We start from the raw sequence: 8,710 nt of genomic DNA, 5'->3' as shown, positions 1-8,710 counted from the left end.
TCCCAGTAAAACCATAAAGAAAAAGGAACTGGCCCTGAGCAATGTTGCCAATCTCTGGTGTGTTTTCACATCTGGCTTTAGGCCCCGATTAAGCAAAGCACTTAAACACATGCTTAACTTTAAGTATATGTATTAAATCCCATTGGCTTCAATTACACTTAAGCATGAGATTAAGTGCTTTGCTGAATTGGGGCCCTAGGTTAGTGAACCAAACTGTTTATATTGGTATAAAGCAGTGGTGGGCAACCTGCAGCTTGCGGGCTGCATGCAGCCAATAAGGGTATTCCGTTGGCGAGCCACAAGACATTTTGTTTACATTGACCATCCGCAGGCATAGCCTCCCACAGCTCCCAGTGGCCGCGGTTCACCGTTCCCAGCCAATGGGAGCTGTGGGAAGTGGCAGGCCGCAGGGACGTGCTGGCCACTGTTTCCTGCAGCTCCCATTGGCTGGGAATGGCAAACTGCAGCCACTGGGGGCTGCGGGGGACCGTGCCTGCGGATGGCCAATGTAAACAAAATGTCTCATGGCCCACCAGAGGATTACCGTGATGGGCCGGGTATAGGCCGAAGGTTGCCCACCACTCGTATAAAGGCATTCACACGAGGTAATTGTCTCGCTTTAACAGTATTAAGTTTCTAAACCAAGATAGTTAAAGCAGTGTGTGCACAGACAAGTTCTTAGAAGGAAGAGTGCCACCTATTAACCTAGTCATCAGGACTTTCTACACCACCCTGGGGCAACCAACCAAATACTGACCACACCTGACTACCTAGCTTATGAGATCACAATTCAAGGTGTTTCCTTTAGCCTCCACCCATGACTCAGTAGTTTTATTTTTTTGGGAGAGTGCGTTCCTAGGTCTGAGTGTATCACCCTTCATGGTATGCATGCACCTTATCTGTCTAGGTATTTAAACCGCACTTGTCATGCTGATATATATGAAATAAAATCTAACATAACATAAAATCTAAAATCTAACATATAATCCCTCTAGTTTCTTAGAAGAAAAGTTTCTCTAAGTAAAGTGACTCTTCCATGTTATCTTGATTATTTATAAGTCCTTCTTTTAATGTATAGAGAAACATTTACACTTCAGCTGCTATGAGACGGTTTGGCTGTCTTGTCTATTATCTAATATGATTCTCTCTCTTACCTTTCCCTTGAAAATATTTACGATGATCATCTTTTTGGGCCAATAGGTATGTTTTGATAGAATTCAGACACACACCTGCTGCTGGTCCTCCTTTGTGGGTCCATTTCTGCAGTACACCTTGTTGAACAGGTTTTATTAAAACAATCCCTATGCAAACATCATGCAAATAGACCAGTTCTACTTCCTGCAGACAGGGACTGATCCCACTGAAGTCAATGGGAGCCTTTCCTATAATTCTCTAACAGGAGTTTCAAATTTTCTCACTTAGGGTTCTGAAGTGGTTTGTAATTTTATTTTTACCATACAGTTTGAAGTAGCTACAATAATAATGCAAAAACCATACTCTACAGGGGTTGCAAAAAAAGAGCTTGGTCCATCTCATGACAAGTACAAAGCTATGGAGGCCAACATTTTCAAAAGTGGCCTCTGATTTTGAATGCCTAACTTGAGACAATTTGGGCCTAATTTTCAGAGATGCCAAGCACTTGTAGCTCCCATTAACTTCTGATGGAGTTGTGGATGCTCCTCACTTTCTGATAATCATACTCAAGGTGTCTCAAGTTGAGTGCCCAAGAACTGAGGCACCCAAAATTACTAAACTTTTTTAATAACATGGACTTGGTTTGCATAGGAAACAGAACATTCTTGGGGCTGGTCCAAACTGTGGAACCACTTCTGCAGGAAGTAGAAACTACCTCAAACCTCAACACTTTCCAGTCCAAATGCAAAAGACCCTTCCTCCACCTTGTCTTCACAAATAAAAGTGCATATCACATAGAACCAGGGGCAGCAGATTTGTATAATTTTTGGTGGTGCCCAGAATGTGTCCAAGTCCTACCCCCCTCCACACACACACCTGTCTAAGGCTCTGGGAGGAAGTTGGGGTGCGGGCTCTGGGACGGTGTTTGGGTCCTGGGTGCAGGCTCTGGGCTGGGGCAGGGGGTTGGGGTGCAGGGCATGGTGTTGGGCCAGGGATGAGGAGTTTTTGGTGCAGCAGGCAGATTGCCCTGGGGCTGGGGTGGGGGGGCCAGAGAGGACTCCCCCTAGCTCTCTCCCCACCACCAGCAGCGAGCTCTGCGGGAGAGGAGGTCCCTCCCCAGCATAAACACTCACCCAAGCTTCCCCCAGGCTGCTGCTCAGGAGGTCAAGCCAGGATAAGCCACCCCCTCAGAGCCAACTCGGAGTTGCCAGCCAGGGGGTTGAGAGGAGCTGCCACGCGCCCCCTCCTTTCCCCCCTCTGCAGGCATAGCAGCCGTCCCAGCCTGCTCCTGGCATCGCTCCCTTGTAACCGGCAGCGACTGGCGACGGAGCACAGTGCAGAGCTGCAGGGAGCAGCCACCCGTTGCCCCGCGCAGGCAGAGACACTCGGGGGAGGTGTGTGGGGGCAGCAGTCGGGGCCGGGGACACTAAGAAGAGGCGCGTGGGGATGGAGGATGCTCTGGGAGAGATGCGTGGGGGCAGCAGGTGGGGCCGGGGGAGAGACCCAGCCCCAGCCCCAAACATTGGTGTAGTCAGGCCCCCCAGGCCCTGAATTTATGAGAGCCCAGGCACCACGGGCCCATATAACTTGCCGCCCCTACATGGAATATCACCTTTAACAAAAAGACAGGCAAGCAGTATATCATTCTATGGAGAGGAATGGAAACAGAACTGTATATGACAGTATTCCTCACATTGTATAACTCATCATGAGTGCTTAGATATCCTGGAGTCAGGCAAGTATAAGAACCTGAATAGAGATGTGTTTTACTGCATCTGATAGTTCTCTGAATTCTGATAAAGATATCCAAGTTTAAGCAAAAATAGCCTGAGGAAGTTAATAATGCTGAGGCCAAAGGATATTCACTCAGATGGCTGCTCTCTTTCTCAGATGCGGGGGATCAGACATGTTATCTCCCAGGGCCTGAGCAAAAGTCCTCTGAAGCCAATGGAAAAACTCCCATTGACTTCAATGAGCTTTCGATCAGGTCACCACTGCAGACGCCAGGCCATATTTTCTGAGAATGTTATGTTTGTCAGATTTATTAAGATTATCTGTGTGTCTTTCTCTGTACCAAAATATCTCATTCGCATGAACAAACCTGCCAGAAAGCTTTCAGTGGTCAATTTTTTGCATAATCCAGTTTTATTTTGCATGATTTCTGACCCCCCTAATAAAAATATTTCCTTTGACTTTGCTTCCTCTCTTAGAAGCTATATATTCCAAACTCAGCTGTTCTGCCACTATTTAGCCGGGTAAGCATGAGGCCATTTAAAATACAGAACTAGAGCATTAGCAAAACATTTGTCTCATCCAAGGCCAACCAGGGAGGCTATACCATTGAGGTGCAACCTTGGATGTCCCTTGGAGCTTTTTTGTCTGCACCATGTGGGTCTGTGCTGAATTTAAGGCACCTAGGGATGAAATCTGTGACAAAATCGGACAGGGTTTTAGAAGCATTATTTTACAGCCTCAAGTATTTACATTTTTTTGGCTCTCTGTATTGATCACTGTGTGGTCAGCAGTTTAATTATTTACCATGATATATTGTATCATTTAGTCATCAAAGCATACATTTTTATAATGCGAAGGTAGCTTCTTTTTCCCCCAGCTGCAAATCGTGTTCTGCTGGGAGAAGCAATCATAGCTCTGCTTGGCTGGCTTTCTGCCATCTAACTGCTCCTTTAAAAAAACATACCTCCCGTTCAAGGAACTCAATGTCCTGTTATCAGGGCAGGACGTCAGTGTTTCTATGGAAACTCTTCCCTAAGAGTCTTTCTCCGCGCTGCTGCTACGTATTGTATGACCAGCTTTGTATACCGCAATTCATTACAGGGATTGTGACGAAAAGAGAGCAGGTTTTGCCTGAAGGGAAAATATTAATAAAACAAACCACTAAAACTGAAGGCCCTAAAGCCATTTGGTTTGTGAGTTGTGAATGGAATCTGCTGTCCTGTATAATACTGAGAGTGAGAAATATCAACGCCTGAATAATTAGCTCAGCTGAAAAAGCTTATTAATTGTACAGAGGGGCCTTTCTCTACCAAGTATCGGGGGGGGAAGGGAGGGGGAGGGTGCTATCCAACAATCACAAGCTCATCACCATGCTATTTGAGAAACTTGGAGTTTAGAGCTGGGCCTGAATCAAAACACTCTGATACTAACTGCCTTGAGCTTAGGGGCAGTTCAGACCTAGATCCAAATTTTGCAGCTGAATTAACCTCTGTGCATGGTGCATGAAATTATAATGAAGGTAAATTAAGGTTAGTGTCCCAAGTTCCCCAACAATAGAGCAACCATGGACCCAACAGAGAATTGTTTGTATGGCATTTAAATATGAACTCCACTTGCTAGTACTACAGATAGCCACTAGTCACATTCAAAGAACCCATATTTGTTCCATTTCTGTAACTGAGTGCAGTGGGTAAGGCACTGGACTGGGAATCTGAAGACCTTGATTCTATTCCCAGCTCTGTCATGGATTTGTTTTGTGACCTTCTATTCAAAAGTGTTTGCTCATTTTGGAAAGGTGGAATGTTTAAGATACTCATCTTGAGACACCTGGGACCCAACTTTCAGAACTGCTGAGCAGCCACAACTCCCGTTGACATCAATGGGAGTGCTGGATGCTCAGCATCTCAGAAATCAGGCCTCAAGCATCTCAAGGTGGGTACCTAAATAACGATGTGTCTAATATTAGTGGACACTGTTGAAAATGTGAAGCCTTAACCACTCTGCAGTTCAGTCTGCAAAAAATGTGTTAAAATTTGAGATCTATGGATGAAAAGCAAAAATAGATAGATAAATAGATTAGGGATTCAGATACTATGCAGACGAGCAATATATAAAAACCTGAGTAAAAGAGAAAAGAAGCATTTTATTATAAAAATATATTATTATATTTTATTATTATATTAGGAATATCCCAGAAGCTTTGGGTTTTTTGTTTTTAGTTTTCTAGGGAAGCAAAGAGGGTTAGGAGACTTAAGTATTTTAAACTATTCCAGCTTCCTGATGCTGTGGTAAAGAATCCTATTAACTTTAATTGATGTTTCTGAGTATATTCTCATTGATTCAACACAAATTCACTCTTTATGCAGAGAACATTCTATTCTCAGAGTATAATCTAGAATATTTTACACCCATTCAAACATTATAGACATTTCCTGATAACATAATTTAGAAAGACGATCTAATTACTGCCTGTGGTGTACACACAGCACTCACATGCTTGCCAACATACAATGAACCTTTGCCCCCTTTCAAAGTATACACAGAGAGAAACTCTAAAAGCTTTGGATGCAGTTCTTGTTTTGCTGAAAGCCTTTTCCATCTCTTTCATGATTCTGGCCCTCATGCCATTGCTTTTGTATCTGTACCTTCACAGTAATGTGTTACCCTGAAATTATCTAGAAGGATCTCAAAGCATTTTACAAAAGACATTCAGGAATCAATTCATGCAGCACTGAAATTCATCTATTCGGTGGTGGAGAATAGCAGCCAGATGAACAATTGGCACATGGCATGCTGCATAACGGTGGGGAGTGGTCAGGGGAATTTTAGCTGTGGCAAAATTCTCAACTTAAAAAAAGTGCCATGGATCTTTAATGTCCATATAGAGCAGACAGGATCTCAGTTTTTAAGAGCTTGTCTTAATGCTCCAAAGCATGGGTTGAAATTCATCTGATGTATTTTAAAAGTACCATATATACTCATTCATTAGCCCGTTCATTTATAAGCCGACCCCCCAAGATGGATAGGTAAAAATAGTAAAAACTGTATGACCCTTTCATAAGCCGACCCTTATTTCAGGGGTTGGGAAACTTTGGCTCCTGGCCCATTAGGGTAAGCCGCTGGCGGGTTGGGACGTTTTGTTTGCCTGGAGCATTCACAGGCATGGAGCCCCTCAGCTCCCAGTGGCCGTGGTTTGCTGTTCCCAGCCAATGAGAGCTGCGGGAAGTGGTGCGCCACTTCCCACAGCTCCCATTGGCTGGGAACGGTGAACCATGGCCACAGGGAACTGAGGAGCTCCATGTCTGCAGATGCTCCAGGTAGACAAAACGACAATGTATTAGATATTCAATTCAATGATTTCATAGAGTTTAAAATCATCACATTTTGGTGTAGACCCATTTATAAGCCAATCCCTGCTCTTTGATGCGTCACTTTTTTACCAAAAATATTTGGCTTATGAACGAGTATATACGGTATGTCCTATTCTGTAAATGTAATTGTGATGGTCCTATTGTTATGGCTCAAGATTGATGTTTTGAAGCACTTTGATCATGTAAATCAGCACACAAGCGCTGTGTTACATCATGATCGCAAGGGGGTGGGAGAAAGTATAGCATGGAACATTAGAGTCTCAACTTTTCACATCCAAGTCACTGGTTCAAATCTGCCTGAATTCAGTAGTGACTGGAATATTTTTCTCCATAATGGCAGCTTATGTGAAATAAGCAAGCAGTCCTTGCTGTGTTTCGTAGTCAATAGATCCCTGCATCACAAAAAAGAAAAAAGAAAAAAAAATCACCCCTGCAATTATGCCCTAGTCAGCAGCCTCAGCTGAGAAGTCAATGATTGAACTGGTCATGAAGACTTAACTACCTTCTCGTCTAGAAAGTGGTCCCTTCACAATACATTTTTCCTCATTACAAAGTCACTGCATAATGGAACAATTTAGCTCAGCTCTCAGTCTCAGCTAAAGATAGGTCTGGAACTGTAATAGGAGATAGGAGAGATGCAAGTTAGGACTAAGAAGCCTTGGCAGAGCAGTCAATAGGAACTGTGCCCACACTTATGGGAGTTTTGCCATCGACTTCACTAAGAGCAGAATCAGACTTTAAGCCTTATGCAATACTCTTTTGTATGTTGGGTCCCTGTTTATCTGAGAATCTGGCTCTCTCCATGTTATACTGCAACAGTGGAGGTCAGCTTCGGTGGTGGAATGGACAGTCACATTGGATGGCTACATCTTGGGGCTGGAGACAGTGGAAGGCCCTGAACTCTAGAATTTGCTTTCTCATGTAGGTCCAAATTTTGCCACATTGCAAACACCCACCTATTAAACTAGGCTTTTCCTGAGGGATTGGGGTGGAGAAAGTCTTAGTTGTTGGTGGCTGGGGGTATTTTAGCTGGCAGTGTGTTAATGATGGGAATTAGGTAAAAAACATTTTTATTACTACACCTCTACCCTGATACAACGCAACCCAATATAACACGAATTTGGATATAATGCAGTAAAGCAGCGCTCTGGGGGGGGCGGGGCTGTGCGCTCCGGTGGATTAGCGCATCTGGCTCTGACACACTGCTCTGAGCGGCATGTTAAGGGTGCCAGGCCGGGGCTGGATAAGGGACAGAGGGTCTCGAGGGGCGGTCAGGGGACGGGGGGGTTGGATGGTTCGGAGGTTCTGGGAGCGGGGTGGTCAGGGGATGGGGCCATTAGATAGGGCGTGGGAGTACTGGGGGGTCTGTCAGGGGGCGGGGGTGTGGATAGGGGTTGGGGCAGTCAGGGGACAGGGAGCGGGGTGGGGGTTGGACGGGTCGGAGGTTCTGAGGGGTCAGTCAGTGGGCAGGAAGTGACTATTAATAACGGAAATGCTCGAGGCCAAAGCAAGTTCGATATAACGCAGTTTCACCTATAACGTGGTAAGATTTTTTGGCTCCCGAGGACCACGTTATATCTGGGTAGAGGTGTAATTGTCCATAGAAAATAATAAATAAAATGATTGTGTATCCCTCACTCTTGTGGGAACCACATTTACATACGATTAAAGCAGAGGAAGGGATGGAGTTTCCATCACAGGCCTTGTGTACAGTAGGGCTAAAACAGTACTAACTAAACTGGTTTCAAATACTGCTTAAGATTGGCTTGGCTCCCATAGCTTGCCTGCACACCACAATATCAGTATCAGAGGGGTAGCTGTGTTAGTCTGGATCTGTGAAAGCGGCAAAGAGCCGCTACCACCATATCAGAACTCTTTAAAAATAAAAAAAATCACACTCTGGACTAGGCCCCCGATCCTGAAAAGGGATCCACACACACACATAGGCCATTCACTAGGAAGCTGATAGGGCTCTGCATAGGAGTAAGGGTTTGTGTAGGCACAGCCAGAGGTGAAAGTAAGCCGGTACGGCGTACCGATAAGAGCCGGTGTGCCTTACCAGGACTGGCTTTCCGAGAGGGCAATTTAAAGCCCTTGGGTAGTGGCGGCGGGGCTGCAGCGGGGATTTAAAGGGCCCCGGAGCTCCAGCTGCTGCTACCTCCCCTGGGGCCCTTTAAATCCCAGCCTGAGCCCAGCAGCCCGAGCCTTGGGGTAGCGGCAGCGGGGCTCCAGAGGGGATTTAAAGGGCCGGGGCGGTAGCAGCGGCTGGAGCCCCAAGCCCTTTACGTCCCTGCCTGAGCCCTGCTGCCCGAGCCCTGGGGTAGGGGTGAGGGGGGGCTCTGGCGGGGATTGAAAGTGCCCCGGAGCTCTAGCCACCACTACTGCCCCGGCCCTTTAAATCCCTGCCGCCAAAGCCCTGGGGTAGCAGCGGTAGGGCTCCGGCGGGCATTTAAAGGGCCGGGGCAGTAGAG

The sequence above is a fragment of the Dermochelys coriacea genome, chromosome 14, assembly GCF_009764565.3.
Source record: "Dermochelys coriacea isolate rDerCor1 chromosome 14, rDerCor1.pri.v4, whole genome shotgun sequence".
Classification (NCBI taxonomy): Eukaryota; Metazoa; Chordata; order Testudines; family Dermochelyidae; genus Dermochelys; species Dermochelys coriacea.
The sequence above is the reverse complement of the archived record's forward strand: the minus strand, read 5'-3'. Positions refer to the sequence as shown.